This window comes from Amphiprion ocellaris, chromosome 7 (genome assembly GCF_022539595.1).
Source record: "Amphiprion ocellaris isolate individual 3 ecotype Okinawa chromosome 7, ASM2253959v1, whole genome shotgun sequence".
NCBI lineage: Eukaryota > Metazoa > Chordata > Actinopteri > Pomacentridae > Amphiprion > Amphiprion ocellaris.
In genome coordinates this window covers 1303029-1320705 of record NC_072772.1, presented here as the reverse complement: position 1 = coordinate 1320705, position 17677 = coordinate 1303029, and the positions used below count along the sequence as shown (strand labels likewise).

Sequence of the window (17677 nt, the reverse complement as noted above, 5' to 3'; positions counted from 1 at the left end):
GCTGTAGCAGACACTAAAGGTAGTTTTATGTATTTATGTGACTATTTTATGTTCACTTATTATAAGTTTAATATTTAAGAAAGACATTTTGTTTTGACAGTTATTTCACTTAGTTGCACTTTATTATGCACTTTGATGTCAGCTTTATTTCGTTTCAAAGGGATAGTAACTATCACTGTGCCTACTGTTTATTTTTTTGATTATATGCACTGAAGATGTGACTGTCTCAGATGAGACCAAATATGGACAGGGACAAACTCTGTTTTTTGTTATTTCAAAAGAAGAAAAGTGTCTCAAGTTCTGAAAAGTTACTGTTAAGCAAGTTACTTTTTAATGCACTTTGAGATGTGACCAAAACAAAAGATGGTGTTTCTAATCTGCACTTAATTTTTATGTTCATATGCACCTTAACCTGTGCTTATATTTACCTATCAAAATGTGTTGAAGTTGTGTGTTTGAAATGTAAAATTTAAAGAAGCAGTATTTCAGCACAGGTTTAGTTTAAGTACTGCTCTTCTATTATGTTTATGTCCTTTTGGATGTGGCAATACGTTTATAAACATCCAGTGTGTTTGTTATCTGATCTGTTTGTGTTTATTTTAAATGGTTAACTTTGCTCACTGTCTGCTAAAAACATCCGGCCCAGCTCATGTTCTTAGTCTGAAAATCCGGCCCGAGTCCATTTTTAATTGAATAGCCCTGTTCTACACGCATAAATGCATGCTACTCTCTTGCTGCGGAGACACTCATATAGATCCTGCGGCTGTTTGATGCTGCAGATATTTAAAAAAAACTCAGAGGAAAGACTCCTACAAACAGCTGGAAGTAACAAACCAAACCTCTGCTCCAGGTAATGTTTAGTCAAAAACAACAACCTAAAAAAAGATTACATCCATTTTTGAATGAGTCAATCAATCATTAATCTGAGTTCTTAGTGTCTGTTTTCATTGCGGCAAAGTTTTACTTTAATATACATGTCAGTTTATAGCATACTATATGTGAAATTATAGACCAAATTGAATTCAAGAGGGTGTTTTGGCACACAAATTGTTTTTTTTTTTGTGCTTGCTGTGATGTTTTTAGACTGATAGTAGAAATGTGGAGAAAAGTTTTCCCTAAATCACTGCTCAAAACTTGAATTACTGCTGCTTGTGCATGCCTATCTGTTGGTGCGACAGCCTGCAGTTCAGACTTGTGTCACAGTCAAAGTAAAACAGAAATGTTACTTTGTTATTAAGATTTCCACCACAGCTTTTACAGAAGCATGACCATTGTGCTTAGTCAGACATGAGACGCTCAGCTGCTGTCGGATTAATGGCACATCTGAAATGTTCTTTTTTCTTAATTACCTATAGGTATGTATTGATGAAAACTGCCTTAGCAAGGAAAATTAATTTTGAAAGGTGGGAAATAGCAAGGGTAGCCAGGAAACAGCATCTTTTCACAAACAGTACATTTGTAGTTTCTTGTGAAACATTCAACTGGAATTTTTCTTTCACTTAACAGAGCAAAGCAGCACCTTCCCTCCCCTGCTGTTTGTATTATTCTGATATGAACTTGCATAATATGTGCAAGGGCACAGACAATCAGTGTTTCCTGATTTAGAGGGTGGTGTTTCTACTAACAGAGTAGATATTGGAGAGCCACACAGTTTTTCAGGCAAAATTTCAAACAAACTGAACTGAAGAGTCAACCACTCATAAATATATCTGACCCAATCTTCATTGAAATGAAAGGGGAATGAATTTAGGCCTGACCATGCCTACAAATTGTGCTGCAACAGGATACCTGTAGCATCCCTCTAATGCCTGCTTTGTCTAAAAGCAGTTTTATTTTGGAAGTCAACAAATATTTATAATTAGTTACTTGCTACCTCTGCACTGCGGACTGCGTGACAGTACAATTTGTTATTGATACAACATGAAGAAGTAATGAGGAGGAGCTGGAATGTGAAAACAAAAAATGCTGTTGTTCTCTTGTCTAATCAAGCATGCTTGTGTACAAATACACATCAAACGCTGCCTCCTGTTTTTTATTTCCTGCATCCTCTCCTCCCATCCTGACTCACTCTCTGCTTTTACATGACAGCACAGAAACAAAGAGCGAGCAGCCGAGCAAGTCCTGAACCTGTTCCCCCTCTCTGTCCTCTAGGACGCTCCTACAGAGACCGCAGGGTTTCTGCTGATGTATAGTTACATCCAAGCCATTCACTATAGAAATATTGCCACAGCTCATGAAAGAAAGTGTGGGCGATGAGAGACCCACAACAGCTTGTGCGGAAAAGGCCATGCCAGGGAGGATGATACATTACAGCTCTGTATCCTTTTCCCCTCCTGGAGCTTTATGTGTTTGTCTGTGCATCTCTGTGGTGTGCCTTGTGTTGGAGACTGGACATAGTTTCACAGAAGCGAAATAAACCCGTGATAGCAAATTCAGTCTATTGTGGGAGAAGCATGGCCTCTTGTGACTCTGGGCTGACTAATAGGTTTTGAAGTATAAACAGGGCAAGGTTGTGAGCCGGTATGAGTGGTGGGACGTCAGGGCAAAGATTGTCGGGAGGAAAGAAAAGCAATCATGACTGACATTAATAAGAAATGGCAGAAGTGCAACAACAAAATATACCTGGAACCGCTGCAACAATGTAAGCGTAGCATATCAGCAGAGGTACAGGGATAAAAAATAAACACCACATAACAAATTGTTTGTCAAGGCAAACTAGTAAATGGAAGCATGACTCCTGAATCAAATGGCTGCTTCTATTTAACAAAAATGTAGAGCAGCTAGCAGTTAAAACCCATGCTGATGCTCTTTTTCTTTTCATGTGTTCTTTTTTTCAAACAGCAGGATGTAATTTGCATCCATTACTAAAAGCGTACCTTATAGCATGCCCTTTTTCATTTTCTCTTGCTTTGTCTCACCCCGTCGCTGACCTTTTCACACATTCTTGTTCTAAGTGTCTCACCCACACCATATTTCATACTACAATATATAATTCGTGAGCCATTTCAGAATCAGACAACATAACACATGGGTTCTGACTGTTAAAAGGTTTTGTGATGGCATGGCATTTGCACAGTAATTTCCCCCGCAATCACAGGAAATCAGCAAGGTGGAGTAGGCTGAAAAAGCTCACTGTCATTGCTGCGCTTGACCCAAAGTCCGATGTAATGTCTTTACATTTACCCACATCCTTTAGACATGTTGCAGCCTGAAAACCAGCCTGTACTCTGCTGACCCAGCAGCTCTTCTCTACACAGCCCCTCAACAAAAAATGCACTCAAAAGGAACACTTCAATTTTGAGGCCTCATTCCAAAAAATGTTTGGCATTTCTGATATTGCCCAAGATTATTGCGATCTTCTTTTTTTTTGGTCAAAGTGGGCCATATGCTTCTTAGTTTCCTTTTTTCCAGTAAGTCACTTTACTTTTTTTTTTTTTTTTTTTTTTACTTTCTTTGGTGGTGCATTCACATTACCCTTTTCAATGCCTTCCCTTGCTTACTTTTTGCAGTCAGTGTTTGATTGAACATATAGCTCATGGATGCAATGCTTTTGGAAGCTGACTCTGAGAGATGTCCACTAGGCACTGCCTAAGCAAGGTTGAAAACTTCCCCTGCACATAACTGGGGCCACATACTGATCAGCCATACAATATCTGAGAAAAAAAATTAAAATTTGCTCACTAACCTGCTGTGGAAAATGAGACAATGGAATTAACATTAAGGATGGAAGGAAATCGCAGTACAAATCCCACAGACGTATAAAAACAGACCAACAAACAAACAATTTTATAATGATTAAAGCTGTAGGTTTGTCAGGCTGCCTTTGTGTTAGCAGGCTCAACAAAAGAAATAAGCCACAATCAGAGATAATAGGCATCACAATGGTGGTTATCAACTTTCTTTGTTAAACAAGGTTTTCTTCACAAGACTCTGTGTGTGCTTTCATAAAAGCTGCTGTTTGATGCATCATTTGGCAACATGAACCAATGGCATGCTTTCTACTTTCGTCAAGAGGAACAGGTAGTTATAGAGGTAAGCTGTGATGGACATAAAACAGTAAAAAGAGCTGTCATTGTAAATGATGCAAGAAAGGAATGCTCGTAGAAAATTGTTAATCGTGTCAGTGCGCTATCAATGTAGCCGCTTAATTCTAATGTGACAGCTGAACATTAGAGCTGTTAAACTTTATTTATCCAAACATGAAACTCAACAAGTGCATTTAGATCTGACACAGTTGCATAATGAAGGACATCACTTTCATTTTTGGCCAAACTAAAGTGGAATTAATGTTATTGATTGAAGATTTTAGGTGCTAAATACCAACAGACTAATCAGTTTTATAATCTGTGTTCTATTAGCTACTATGAATATGAAACAGACTGGACAGCAAATCAGTGCCAAGCATAAAAACATGTTTATGCATTTTCTACATCAACAACTGAATGCATGTAGGTTCCTATGGCAATGCGGCACATATTGTGTATGATTGCAAAAGAATTGGAGAAAGTGTGCCTCTTCTTACAACTGATTTCAATTCTACATTTTGAATAGAACCTCCTCTGGAGCAGGTTAGCTGTGCAGAATCAGTTACCATGGTGATCTAGCAAGTTAAAATAGAGACACCTGTGTAACATTTGTAACTCTGACTTTAGGGTATACACACTTGCTCTACACCAGTAAGTTCTGATACTGAATAATTAAAACTGGTGTAGGCAGAAAACTCGAGAAAAAAAAACAGCAGCTTGAATTTGAACCTACATTTGCTGCTTTACATTCTCTCTCCCATGTAAAATTTCCCCATCTAACTGTACTACCATATACTTTGTTGCTAATTATATTATTTCACCTACTTTGTGAAAAGCACTGTGATTGGCTACAACCTTGAGTCATGGGCTAGGATAGGTAAAACGGAGGTGCAAAAATCTACTTTCCATTCGGACCACATGTTGACCTATGCTGAAGGTTTGAATGGCATTTTTTTTCCCCAACGATGCCAATAAAGCACTGCCTCCCCCTGCTGTAATGCACCACTGATAGTTACAACAGTACCAGACAGACATGGCAGCCAACAGAAGTCAACAGATGGAGGAAAATGCTGCAGCTATCTTGAAAGTCATTCATAAGACTTTAACAAATAGTTTTGACACAGCTGCCCCCTGATTAATGGTTGTAGAGTTTAAATTGTCGTCTTGTAGCCAGCGGTTTGGTTAAAATATACTAGTCACCAGCTGCACACATCTGACTCAAGGTGTTCATGCAGACATACAGATGTAGACACATCAACATGCACCGCAATCTTTGACGCAGTTTACAGGATCATTTTCTTGTTATCCTATGATGATAGATATTCCATTCAGTAATGCCTCAAGCTCTGCAGTTCCATGATTGCAGTTTCAGATAGACGGCCATTTATTCCCCTGTTGTTCGTGAGGTTTTTTTGGAGGGAGAAGGTTTCCCAGCGATTCACCCTATTTTCCAGATTCATCATTGTTCTCTTCCAGCCACGTATACCTCATGACACTAAGTGGAAGAATAATAAACCCCTTTCCCTCCTCTGTGCCCCCTCACATTCGTGCTGCTCACCAGTCACTTATTTGTATTTTTTCTTCTATTTTTTGAGAAATGGAAAAGAAAACCAATTAATTTCAAGGCAAGAAATACAGGCTCTCACATTCTTGATCTGTGTCCAAGTGATTGAATGAGTCTGCTCCACAGCTGGGCTGACCTCGAGACACAGTCTTTCCTGTCTGCTCCTTTATAACTATACCTCTCCGGTGCTCTTTACATTCCAAATGGCTTCTCCATTGTAAGAAAACCCTAGCTAGGGATAAAAATGTCTGTCTTTGTGAGATAAAGGCCTAATGAAGTAAACATGAGAAACTAATGTACAAAAGTGTAAGAAAAAAATAGTATATGCGTTGGTGCCAATTAGTTCTTAGTTTAGAATATTAAGCCTGTTTTCCTCTTGAAGGGTGATGATGTAGGAATGCATCGCATTTATTCTGTGTTAATGCTCTTTATGATTATTATATTTATGATTATATAACCAAAAAACAGACAAATCTGAGCTTGTAGCTTGAATTTTAAGCAAGAGCAATATGAGCTGTTGCTGTCAGTGAATCACAATGTCCAGAAGGAATGCCTGGATTTTAAACCCCATTGTGCACATTGTTAAACCCACACAGGTTCGTTAAAATAGGAGCACTATGGCACAGACTGCCTGTAGGGGTTGAGGGTGTGGGACTCTTTGTAGTAGTGGTATTTGTGGTATGTAAACTGTGGATTACTGCCTACCCTGCATTTCTGTGGCTCAAAAAATGGAGTCATGTGACAGATTTTTGGTCCTTCTTCCTTCCCTCTCTTTTTTGTCTCTCCTTACATTGCTATGCTAGAATTCAGCCTCTAGAGGATGCAAACTGGGGAGCAGTGGATAGGAAGAGCCACTGATTATAAGGGTGGATTTGAAGTAGATGGAGAGATCAGAACAAAGAGAAAAATGAGAGAGAGGTTGATGAAGTGAGGACAGAGAGCTAGAATGAAGATAAGAAGAGGAATAGCTGATATATATATATATATATATATATATATATATATATATATATATATATATATATATATATATATATATATATATATATATATATATATATATATATACACACACACACGTTACCAGTCAAAAGTTTGGACACACCTTCTCATTCAATGGTTCTTATTCATTTGTATTATTTTCTACATTGTAGATTAATACTGCAGATTAGCATTTTTTTGTTTACAACATAATTCCATATGTATTCTTTTATAGTTTTGATGTCTTCAGTATAAATCAACAATGTACAAAATAAGTAAATAAAAAACACTGAGTAGATGGTGTGTCCGTACTTTTGGCTGGTAGTGTGTGTATATATATATATATATATATATATATATATATATATATATATATATATATATATATATATATATATATATATATATATATATATATAAAAACAACAGGAAACAAAAGCAACATAGATAAAGTGAAGTTAAACAGTGTCATATGAAAAAACAGCAACAAGAGAAAGAGAGTGAGGGAGAGCGAGGACACATGAGAACTCAGCTCTAAATCCATTTTCTGTTGTGTTCTGGCAGGCAGAAAGGCAAAAACAATGAATTCAGGAGGGACCTGATTGTATGTCAAGACAGATGAGCCACAGCTCATCCTGTAACTCTAACCATCTCTTTATAAACACCTATAATGGGTCTGAATGGTCACAGTAGCTCCCAGAGGAAGCCAAAAAAAACAAGGCAGATTTTAATTAAAATACTGCATAAGCAAATTTCTGAAAATGTTGCTAAATGAAAAGTGAATTAGTGTATTTCCACTCCAAATGGATGTTGCAATATGACAAAATTAAATGAGGTATTGTCTTTCTTTTATTCCTCATTTTTACACATTTTTGGTGGTGAACAAGCAGAGTAATGGCAGCATAATATGAATGTTGTGTTTAGAATTGACAAAGCAGAAACCAGAAACACCAAGTTGTATTTGAAAAATCTGTTTCTATCTAGATTTAACTGCATGCTTTATTTCCCTGCAGTCTTTTCTTTCACCTTCTATCAGTTTTTTTAAACAACATTTGATCTTGTTTCAGATTGTTTAGAAAATGATTCAGTTTTATTTCTGTGCTAAAATTGAAAGTACAAACAAAACCAGGTAGATGGAAGCATACCTTTTATTATTATTGTCTATCTGGGAGTTGTCAGGTTTTACATTTTCAATAGTGACTTGACAGCCATCAGTGTTGAAGGTCTATTTTCCAAATGAACAGATTTAAGCACATCAGCAGGCTTTTTTTAAAAAACTCCTCCACTGCTCAATTTCATGGCATTCAAACACTTGGAACTGCAGGTAATTGAAAGTAGCCTGTTGTTTGACAAGCTATAAAACCATTCACAGTCATTACCCAGCCAATGAAAAGCATGTTTTCCCAATTAGGCTGCTGATAATAAAGTCACCTGGCTGGAAGCTGAGATTTCTCTGCGGTGCAGGGGAAGGCAGGCAGGCCACATGTGAAGGCAGTGATTGTAGTCTGACCTTAGAGACCTTGCTTCCCTCTGGGGCCACAGCTCTCACTGAGCCTTAATTACAACTGCATGCAGCCCTCAAACACAGCAATATCTGATTCTAGATTAAACCACTTTGACACACTTTATTGAAATGAGAATTTTCTGTGAAAATGAGCCTGGCTTAGACTCATAGGAAATACTTAGGCCAGGAAATCACAATGGATGTGTGGACTCAGTGATGATTGTGGCCCTGATAGGATGCCTGCTCTAGCTGCCACAGTGGTTTAACCAATTACTTGTTAAATGCAGGATGGATCATAGCAGGATAACATGGGGAGTTGCAGATAGAGCTGATGGGTTTATAGGAGAGGGAGGGAGACGGAAGAGGTTTTTCTCTGTCAGAAAACACTGTTTCTATGTGGACACACCTGTGACCGTTTAGCAGTGATGTTGTTCTCATCAGACCAGTCACCACAGGTACTCAAATTATTACACCCTCTCTCACCTTGTTGCGCATCCTCTATTCAGGCTGTAATCCCGTGCAAACCTTCGATGGTTGGCTTCCTCCATCTTCCACCTTTTTTTGTCGATTCCACAACATCAAGACGTGACTCAGCTGTGTCGCAGTCGGATCAGTTGAAGAGATCCTGTGCTGAATAAAACAAGACAGAGAATGTCAGCGTGTGACAGGGTACAAATTGCTTTACTTCCTCGATCTTTGCTCGGCTACAGGTGCCGTGTTACAGACATGTGTTGCACCTTCAGGTTATTGTGAGCTGCAATTCACCAAGGCCCTCGATTCCCCTTGATAATAGCTGTGACTCGTGTCATGTGGTTGGAAGATGTTTTTGCTCTTAAATAGGAGCAGCAGAAGAGATAATATAGTCTCTCTGTACAAAGTGTTACTCTCTTTTTCTGTAATCCTTCAGCTCCTTGTCTTTTAAATGACCTTGAAGGACTTTGGCTCCATGGATCCACATGGAAACCCTTCTGCAGTGAGCTTATTTTATATGCAACCCCAAACTTTAAATATAAAGCATTCTGTAGAGATTGCTAAGGCCATTACTTCCTGTGCAGAAATGCAAGTTCCCTCACAAAACCTGGGCACTACAGTGTCTGCACAGTATCATTCACATAATTGACATCATGAACCAAACGGCAAATTGGAGTTTCAAAGTGAAAACAGACTCTCCTGGCTTCCTGCAACCTGCACTTTCTCAGTCTTTGTGTCCTTAACTAGGTTGTCCTTCAAAATTAAAACATAATTCCCCATTGTTTGTAGTTTTAGAATCATGAAGTTTAAAATCTTTTTCGTGTGACAGAAATTATTCATCACATCATCATAAAAATGGAAAACGTCAGCTTCAGGGTCACTTGTCGGCAATATTAGACACATGTTCCATCAACTTTAGACATTCTGTGTCTCTTCTTTCTTGAATCTGAACCACCCCTCACATACATGTTTCTAAATCCAATTTTCCATGCAAATCTAAGTCTGATAGTTTTTATCCCTGCAAAAATGCAGCTTCAATTTGCTCTAAAACATTTGAAACACCATTAAAAATCCTGTGTGCCCTGTATTAGTGCACAGCAGTAATTTGCTAAATTGGTCATGCCTGCTCTTACAAAACTCTGCGGTGCAGCCTCCAGCCCTTCCCTCAGTGGTCTCATTCCTGTTTCTTACTGAGCTACAGAGGCTTCTGAATCACTTAAAACAGCTTTGGAATGAATGAGCCAGATGAACTAGCTAGCCAGAGAAAAGATGGAGAGCGGAGGAGATGTAAGATATATATATGTAAATGGCTGAATAAGTTAAAGCCTTGCATGCTAAAATTTCTTGCATTGTTGGTTGTGCAGTTGAGGCACTGTCTGCCACTGATCACCACTAAAAAATGCAGAGTGAGTCAGGGAAGAGGGCGAACTTCCAAAACTTTCAAAAATTTGAATATGTGCTGAAATATGAGTTTTGAAAAGCAACATTGTCTGCACCTGACAAATGAATTCCTGTGCTAGTGATACTGATTACTGACCTAGCCTCAGATACACTGTGGTTACTTTGTGCTGGTGGGCAGAAAAATACAGAATAAAAGCGAAACGGGCAGTGACAGGAAATGTTTCCCACTAAGGCAGAGGCAACGTTAAAGAATGAGTTTGCCATGCAGAGTGTGTAGCAGTAGATGTGTTTTGGCTGGAGCTTCCAATCTGTCTTCTCTGTGTATGTGAAAAACTAATGAAATACTAAAACAAAATGGCCTGCCCTTTCTAATGGTGCATTGGATGCTGATTCAGGGAGGGAGGGAGGGGGAACAGCGCCAAGGGAAGATGGTGTGAGGAGAGCAAGTGATGAGCCCTGCTGAAGTTGGACTTTAATTCATGAAATATGTACAAACACAGCAAAAAAGCCAGCAAAGCCAATGAAGCAGTCACTGCTCAAACCATTGCACACATAGTCTGACAGTAATTAATCTCGTTTTGGGCTGCAAATGGTTGGCCTGTTCCTGCATTAACCTCCGCCAGGGCTGACACTGTACTAATCTCTTCTCCTCTCTGACATTCACGCTGTTGCTGATGAATACAGGACACCGATCTTGGAGTTGGACAGAGACTGAGGAGGAGGGTCCTTCCTCGGTCCTCCTTCACCCTCGTGCCATTGGCTCTTTCCTGACAGAGTAATTGAACAGCTGAGACTGTCCCATTTGCAGTAGAAGAGAGCAGGTAGAGGGGAACTGCTGGCAGATCCCGGCATTGACCTAAATGCTAGGTAGCAGCAACTGAAGCAGTCTGGTAACTGTGAGACGTGCATGGCTAAAGGTTTTGTTCAGACAGCGAGCAGAGCAAATTTTCACCTCCGGGTATTCACATAAATTTGAAAGCTGCGCTGTTACTCTTGATTCACCCCCAATGTACTGACTGTACACTGTTAACTATAGCTTGTTAGCGACATACACAATTACTGTGTGCTGGTTGTCTCTGTGTATTGTGTATGAGTGACACTGATCACAAAACCTACCAAGATCTCCTGTTTTTCTCCTTTTCTTCCTACATTTGTACATCAATGCATTGGCTATGTAACGCTTCAGAACACACCACTTGCAAGATTGCATCCTAACCTTGTTTTGACCCACCATTTTGAATTTATTCGTTTGTGCCTTTGCATTGGCTTTATATCTGGCTGTGCCACCTTTGAATTCACTGTCCATTTGGGCAAAACACATCTTAATATGAACCAAAGATCAAAACGTACCGTGCGCACCACTCGATTTAAATTGCTCCACAATTCGGGATCTTTCCTTATTGAAATCCCTGAATAGAGAAGAACTTGCTAACCCCACTGTACTGTTCTGAGCCCCTGATATCATCCTATAAGTCCAATAGTTTTATTTTGCCAGAACAAGACTTAAAGTTTAATGGACGCACACGACGCAAAAGGCTGCATTGAATGCATGTCCGTCCTATTTTATTTTGTTGTCTTCACCTAGGTAACCTTTACCTTTTTTATGTAGGGAAAGGAAATAATCAACATCTCTTTTTAAGGCAAGGAATTTGTTGGTATGCAGGCCATCTGTAGTGAATGCAGGGAGCTGGATGGAGAGCTAAAAGATTAACTGTGTGTGTTTATGTGTGTAAAGGAGGGTTTCTTCTCTTTATGCCTGCTCTTAGGAAAGAGCTATCCATTCACAAACCCTCTGGGACATTCAACATGGCAAAAGTGCTTCAGGACTCACTTCCGCAAAATCCATTTCCCTTTAAAGAAGGGAGTGTTATGGCCCATGCATGTCAATACAACAATGTGTGTGGAGAAGGGAGGGAACGGGGAGAGAGGCAGGCACGTCATTGGATTATGGTAGGAGAGAAAGGTAGAGAGGGGTAACAGGGAGGCGAGCATCAGTGAGAGAAAACCCTTTCATCTCTTTCTGACGTCTTCAAAGACAATGAAGCTCATCCACTGCACTCTGTGTTGATATTAACACATTCACACACTAAGGCAAACATCTGAAAGCACACACACGGTGCAGGCACACATGTATTGCTCCTCACATGTGAGCTACTTTACCACATGTCCTTTGCGTGCATGAATGTCACAGAGGACGGCATTAATAACCTCCACGGTATTCACACCGCTGCTTCCTCCCACAGAAATCTATGGCCATACGCATGCATGTAAGCAGTCGAGTGTAGTTACAAGCAGTGAAGGTTGTTAAGGTATATGTCAAGATCTTTCTTCACGTCTTTGTCACTCCAGTGCCGACTTCAGTGATGGGAGAGTACATCAAAAGGGGAAATGTTTTGAAGTAAACACAGGATGTGGGTGGGAGGCAACACAAAATCCCGCTTGAGGACGGTCTGACAGATGGATAAAGAACTGTATCAGTGTTAAATTGTTGTTTTCATTTCCACTAAAACATCACCATGTTAGGTGTTTGACTTTGCAGACATAGGTGTGCTCAGTCAGTGCAGTCACACTCCATTAATTAGACACAGTCCTGCATCTCAGTGTAGCCGTCTCCGATGGTTTGGCTTGAAGCACGTGAAGTTTCAATAAGCTGTAACAGATTTTTTGGCCACTTGAGCACAACACTGACTTCGTGAAGATGTTAATGTGAACATGTCAGCAAACAATAACTAAATGGTATGTCTTTCATACAACCATTTATCCATCCATCACTTTAGAGTCACTTGTCTGACTACTTGATGAATCTAAGTCCAATATTGAGCCTCTTTAAGCTCTGTTTTGGTCTACACCAGCTCCATTACAGCTCAGTACCTTACTATGATCATCAGCTATTCACTTTTTCCATTTGGTGATGTGCAGGTATAGTTTCAGTTCTTTCACATCTACCTGCAGCAACTGGAGACAAAGTTGCAGAGAATGAACCAAAACTGTAGAATTAGGTATTGTTAAACTCAAACTATGAGCTGAAAGACATTAAAAACTATTTGTAAGGCTGACAGGAGAAACAGACTCAGATGTTAAGTATCTGATGATTCATCACTAAGACCCATGTTGTTAATTGGTCCAAAAATAACAATCAATATAGCTTTCCATTTTTCTAACCATCGCAAAACCTTGTTAAGGTAGAAACCTGGATCAAAGGCTTGTAGGCATACCTTTCTCAGTGGTAGATTTTTCTGCAGTCCACAACCACAGTTGCTGCTTATTCATTTTGCATTCTCAGCATGAAATGATAGAACCACATCTTGTTCTGTGAGGCGATCCTGCAGCAAACAGACCAATTAGAGTTCAACAAACCTAAACACACACAAAGAAATCTGTTGCAGCATACATTATTTACATTGCTAATGTAAAGAAGTATGGACACATGTAATTAGTCAATGCTACTCTATACATGATTTAAATAATGCAAGTGTGTCAGTACTTTCTCAAAATTCATTTCCCTCCCTTTTGTTTGCTTTCTGGTGGCTGCATATGAAGAATTTCATTTTGTGTTTGTCTGTGCTGTAGGCTCCATGCAGTTAGCAGTGCTCTATGCTTGTTATTGTGAGCAAAACGTCTTCTAGCTATGTATCTCGCTCTCTTTCTTGTCTCCCTATCTGCCTTTTTCTGTCTCCACCGCAGATGAAAACGCTGCAGGGTGCAGGATCAGTATGGATTTGTGGCTACATATGTTTGACTGTGCAGATGTGTGTTTTGAGGGGATATCTCAGTGCGTGTGACGGACAGAGAGAGCGACGTGTTGCGATGGGCAGGGGGAAGATGAGTGGGTGACACTGTGGGTAAAATCACAGCATTTGCTGACATAAACAATTTGCCAGTGATGTTTGTTTTTATCCTGCAGTAATGATAAAGCAGATAACTGCAGTGAAGTTAGATAACTGACTGTGGAGGGATTTTGTGGTTATTCTGATCACAAAAGTGTTAAAATTAGTGGTGGGGCACGATTTTAAAAAATTATCTAATTAATTAGAGGCTTTGTAATTGAACAACCATGATTAATCATGTTTTTACAACATAGCAATATCTGACACAAGAAGCAAAGTTTTTCAGTTCAAATAAATTTTGGTTGACGACTGAATCAATGAATAGACACACATTTGAGCTTAAACAACACAAATGTTTGTTTCCTTTATATTTATCTGTGTTTTTCATCTGTCTACTACATTCACAGATTACTGCAAAATCAAAATCCAATTACAGCGATTATATTCAACATTTTAAGACTTTTTGTAAACTCAAGCACTTTCAATGTCTTGAAAAGTGGTCTATTGTGGGCTGGCTACACTGTTTGCTGGCTACACTGTTTGCCAGTCTCCCTGGAGCTCATTTGCATAAAGCAGACTTGACTTCTACTTTATGCAAATTCGGAGGTCTGACGCTTCGCGAAATATATGTAAAACATCTAAACTAGCCGTCGTTGAACTAAAACGAGGACAGATTCAGCAACTGCAAAGCTTATTTCTCACCTCAGATGTTTTCAGAAATTCTTTTTGCTGAAGTGTTTGCGTCATAAAAGACAAAGTTTGCAGCCGAACTACGTTGGTCTGACATGTCAACCTGACTGAAGTTAAAGTGCTGTCATGTGACCAGCTAGTGGCCCACTACAGTGCACCCTGTGCTTCTTCATCACGGCTGGCAAACAGACTTTAGGTGCATTACTGCCACCTACTGGGCTGGAGTGTGCATCAGTGTTACCGATGTTCCAGAAATTAGGGAACCGAGAAAGGTGCGATTAAATGTGCTATTTTTTTTTTACATGTTATCTTTTTAGTGCTTGATTTTTTTCTGTAATTCATTGATCAAAATTAAGGTGTTAATGTCCCAGCCCTAGTTAAAATACAAACTACTGGTGTCAATTAGGTTTAAATTTTGAACAAAAAGTTTTTACTGTTTATTTATATTAACTGTGATCACCAAGGTATCCCACTTCTCATGTGTAACTAAATCTTAAGTCCTCTCTTGTTTTGTGTGTATCCTGTATTTTCTTTATATAATTTCCATGAAAACTAATGCTGGACATCAACTAATGTGTGCACAAGAATCAACATCTACATTATGAGAAAAGACAAATATAAACATTTACAATCACATACAACCTGCATACATGATATTAATTGTATTTGTAAGGGTTGTTATGAAAACTGTTTTTCAAGATGAGGTTAATCATGTCTTAAGTTAAATTAATCTGCATTTACTTTACTGTGATGCTGAACATTTGATCGATTTTACATTAAGAAAAGTTAATGAAAAGCATAAAATTTAAGAAAAACTGAATAAAATACAACTTCCTTCCATTGGCTAAAGAGGACCAATGATTTTTATAGGCTTTAAAGGGTGGGGACAGACATAGTCATTCAAATATATTACCAAAGTCAAGCACAGACACATCTGCAGATTGCACAATTTCCATTTGACTTGCAGATGATCAACATGACTTGCTTTCTCAGAAGTCCACTTTCGGTATTCCATATGGGTCTTTAAACTGACTGGTGCTAAAGAGGCGTGCATTATTTGTTGTGCATAAAACTGATATTTGCATTTGAGGGATTTATAAGTGTATTGACCAAAACTCAAGTGAGTTGTGTAAGAGCTTCCCCAGCTGCACAGAGGTGTGCCCAGGGCTGCTGGGCACATGCCAGGTCTTCGTCCTGTCAGTTGGCTGTGTGACTGGTGTGTGTGAGTCGGAGGTAACAAGGTGACAGCGATGGTACCTGGGTGAGCAATGAGCAGCGAGGCGCATGCAGGCCATCTGTAGTGAATGCAGCGTTACTGCTCAGAGGTCAAAAGTAGGAAGGGATGCAAACCACGCAGCTGCTTTCATTCCTAAGGCCTGAGCGACCTGCAGTATCTCTTCTCATGCAAGTCCTCACCATATCCCATCGAGAGCAGCACCATTCGTCCATGTGATCCTGCATCTTATCGGCATCTCTAGATCCATGGAGACTAACTAAATTCTACCTCTCAAAATGGACTCAGAGAGAGTCTCGGCTTACATATAAGGACTCACGGCTTAGTTAGAGAAGGCAGGACTAAAAAAATAAGGTAGTGTTTCCCAAAGTCCAATGTAATCCAATCCTTCTGTCTCGAATAGAAAATAAACTGCAGTGCTGTCTTTTAGTGGGTGCTGGAGACTTGCAGATATGATAGAAAACACCCCCTGAAATTGACTTACATACAAATGAATTTGTAACAAGCAATATTTGTCCACAGTCCATGATGCTGATACACAGATGCACAATATGATGTTGATGAATGACTGTGATAATCAGGAACCAGTAATTCTCCAATGTCACTGTCATTGCAATCAATGCTGAGAAAATTTTCTCCAGGTTCATTCTCATGTAATATCTGTAATTGCTGATGGTAATGAACACTGATGCTTGAGAGCAGGGGACTCACTATATAACGTAGAAGGAAATTGATATATAACAGAATCAGTGGTAAATAACTGGGCTGCTGGCAATGATTCAGGGAGAGATAGAAATCGTGATTATCCCCTCTACAGGAATGCCAGGAGGTTAGCAGGATAGGGCAGGTGCTGAAGATAGGGTGCCACCATCAAAGCAGAGATCTGTGACTGTTGTTGTCACAAGCAGGGTAACAGATCCTTTCATCTGCCCATGCCCATGCATGATCTCCCACATGTGCCATGCCTTGGCTAAGTCTGTTTGCCTATTGCCCATCCATACGAGCCATGTCAGGGAGAGGGACTTCAAAAGGCAGAAACGCAAATGCAGCTTTATCTGCCTCTGAAAGCCCACCAGTCTTACATTTGCCCCATGAACCCGAACAAAACAAGGAGGAAAGACCAGCATCGTGCAGTTGACATGTTTGTTCAGTAAATCAGAACAACAGAAAACAAATGGCATATGATGCAACACAACAGTGGATGTAATGATAGCTCCAGGTCAGCTCTTGTGTCCACATGTCTGAGGACTTGCATCAGCCGCTGGCACAACAATAGCCTTGTCTGGATGTAATGGGATATTCAGGCTGATTGCAAATTTCAAACCTTAGTCTGTGTGGCTGTGTGTGTGACTTATATATTTCCCATTACCACGTTGAATCCTGTAATTACTTTCTAGGCCTTCTGAGAGGCTGGCACAGAATTGTGTGCACACACCAGGCAGCCCCACTCAAGTACACTTTCACTCCTGCCTGCCCTCCTTGGCATGCAACATTGTTCATATCCCACAGAGAAGTACAGTATCTGAGTGCTGCATGATTGTTAATCTCAAGTAGCCAGAACCCAGTCCTGTAAGGCTCACAGTGGTCCGGAGAAAATCTCATTACAAAATGTGATAGTGAGATTTCAGGTAATCCTGAGACAGCTATTCAACGGGCTGTGAGTTTGAAACGTTCGCCTCAGGAAACAGCACCTCGGGTTGGGTACAAACACTCTCCCTGCAGGGTAACATCACCGGTTAAAATTTAAACATCGTCTCCACTGTTTTTCCCCACCTCGTTTTTTGTAAGACAGACATCTGTCTATGTAAGATTATATGATAGCAGCCTACAATTTCCCTGATCCATCATCCACATCCATGCATTACACTTGACCCTCTGCACTGTATGTTTATTTTGGCACAGCCGATATTCAGCTCCTTTGACAGCAATAGATCTCTCCTCTAATGGCATATCGGCTTTAACGCCCCCTCCATAAGCACA

General features: G+C 39.7%; 1 protein-coding gene across 3 annotated transcripts in view; it reads left to right on the top strand.

Annotated features, from left to right (window-relative positions):
- The window catches only part of rtn4rl1b (reticulon 4 receptor-like 1b), a 156851-nt gene that overhangs the window by 27441 nt on the left and 111733 nt on the right, over positions 1-17677 (top strand). The gene's annotated exons all lie outside the window — the stretch shown is intronic.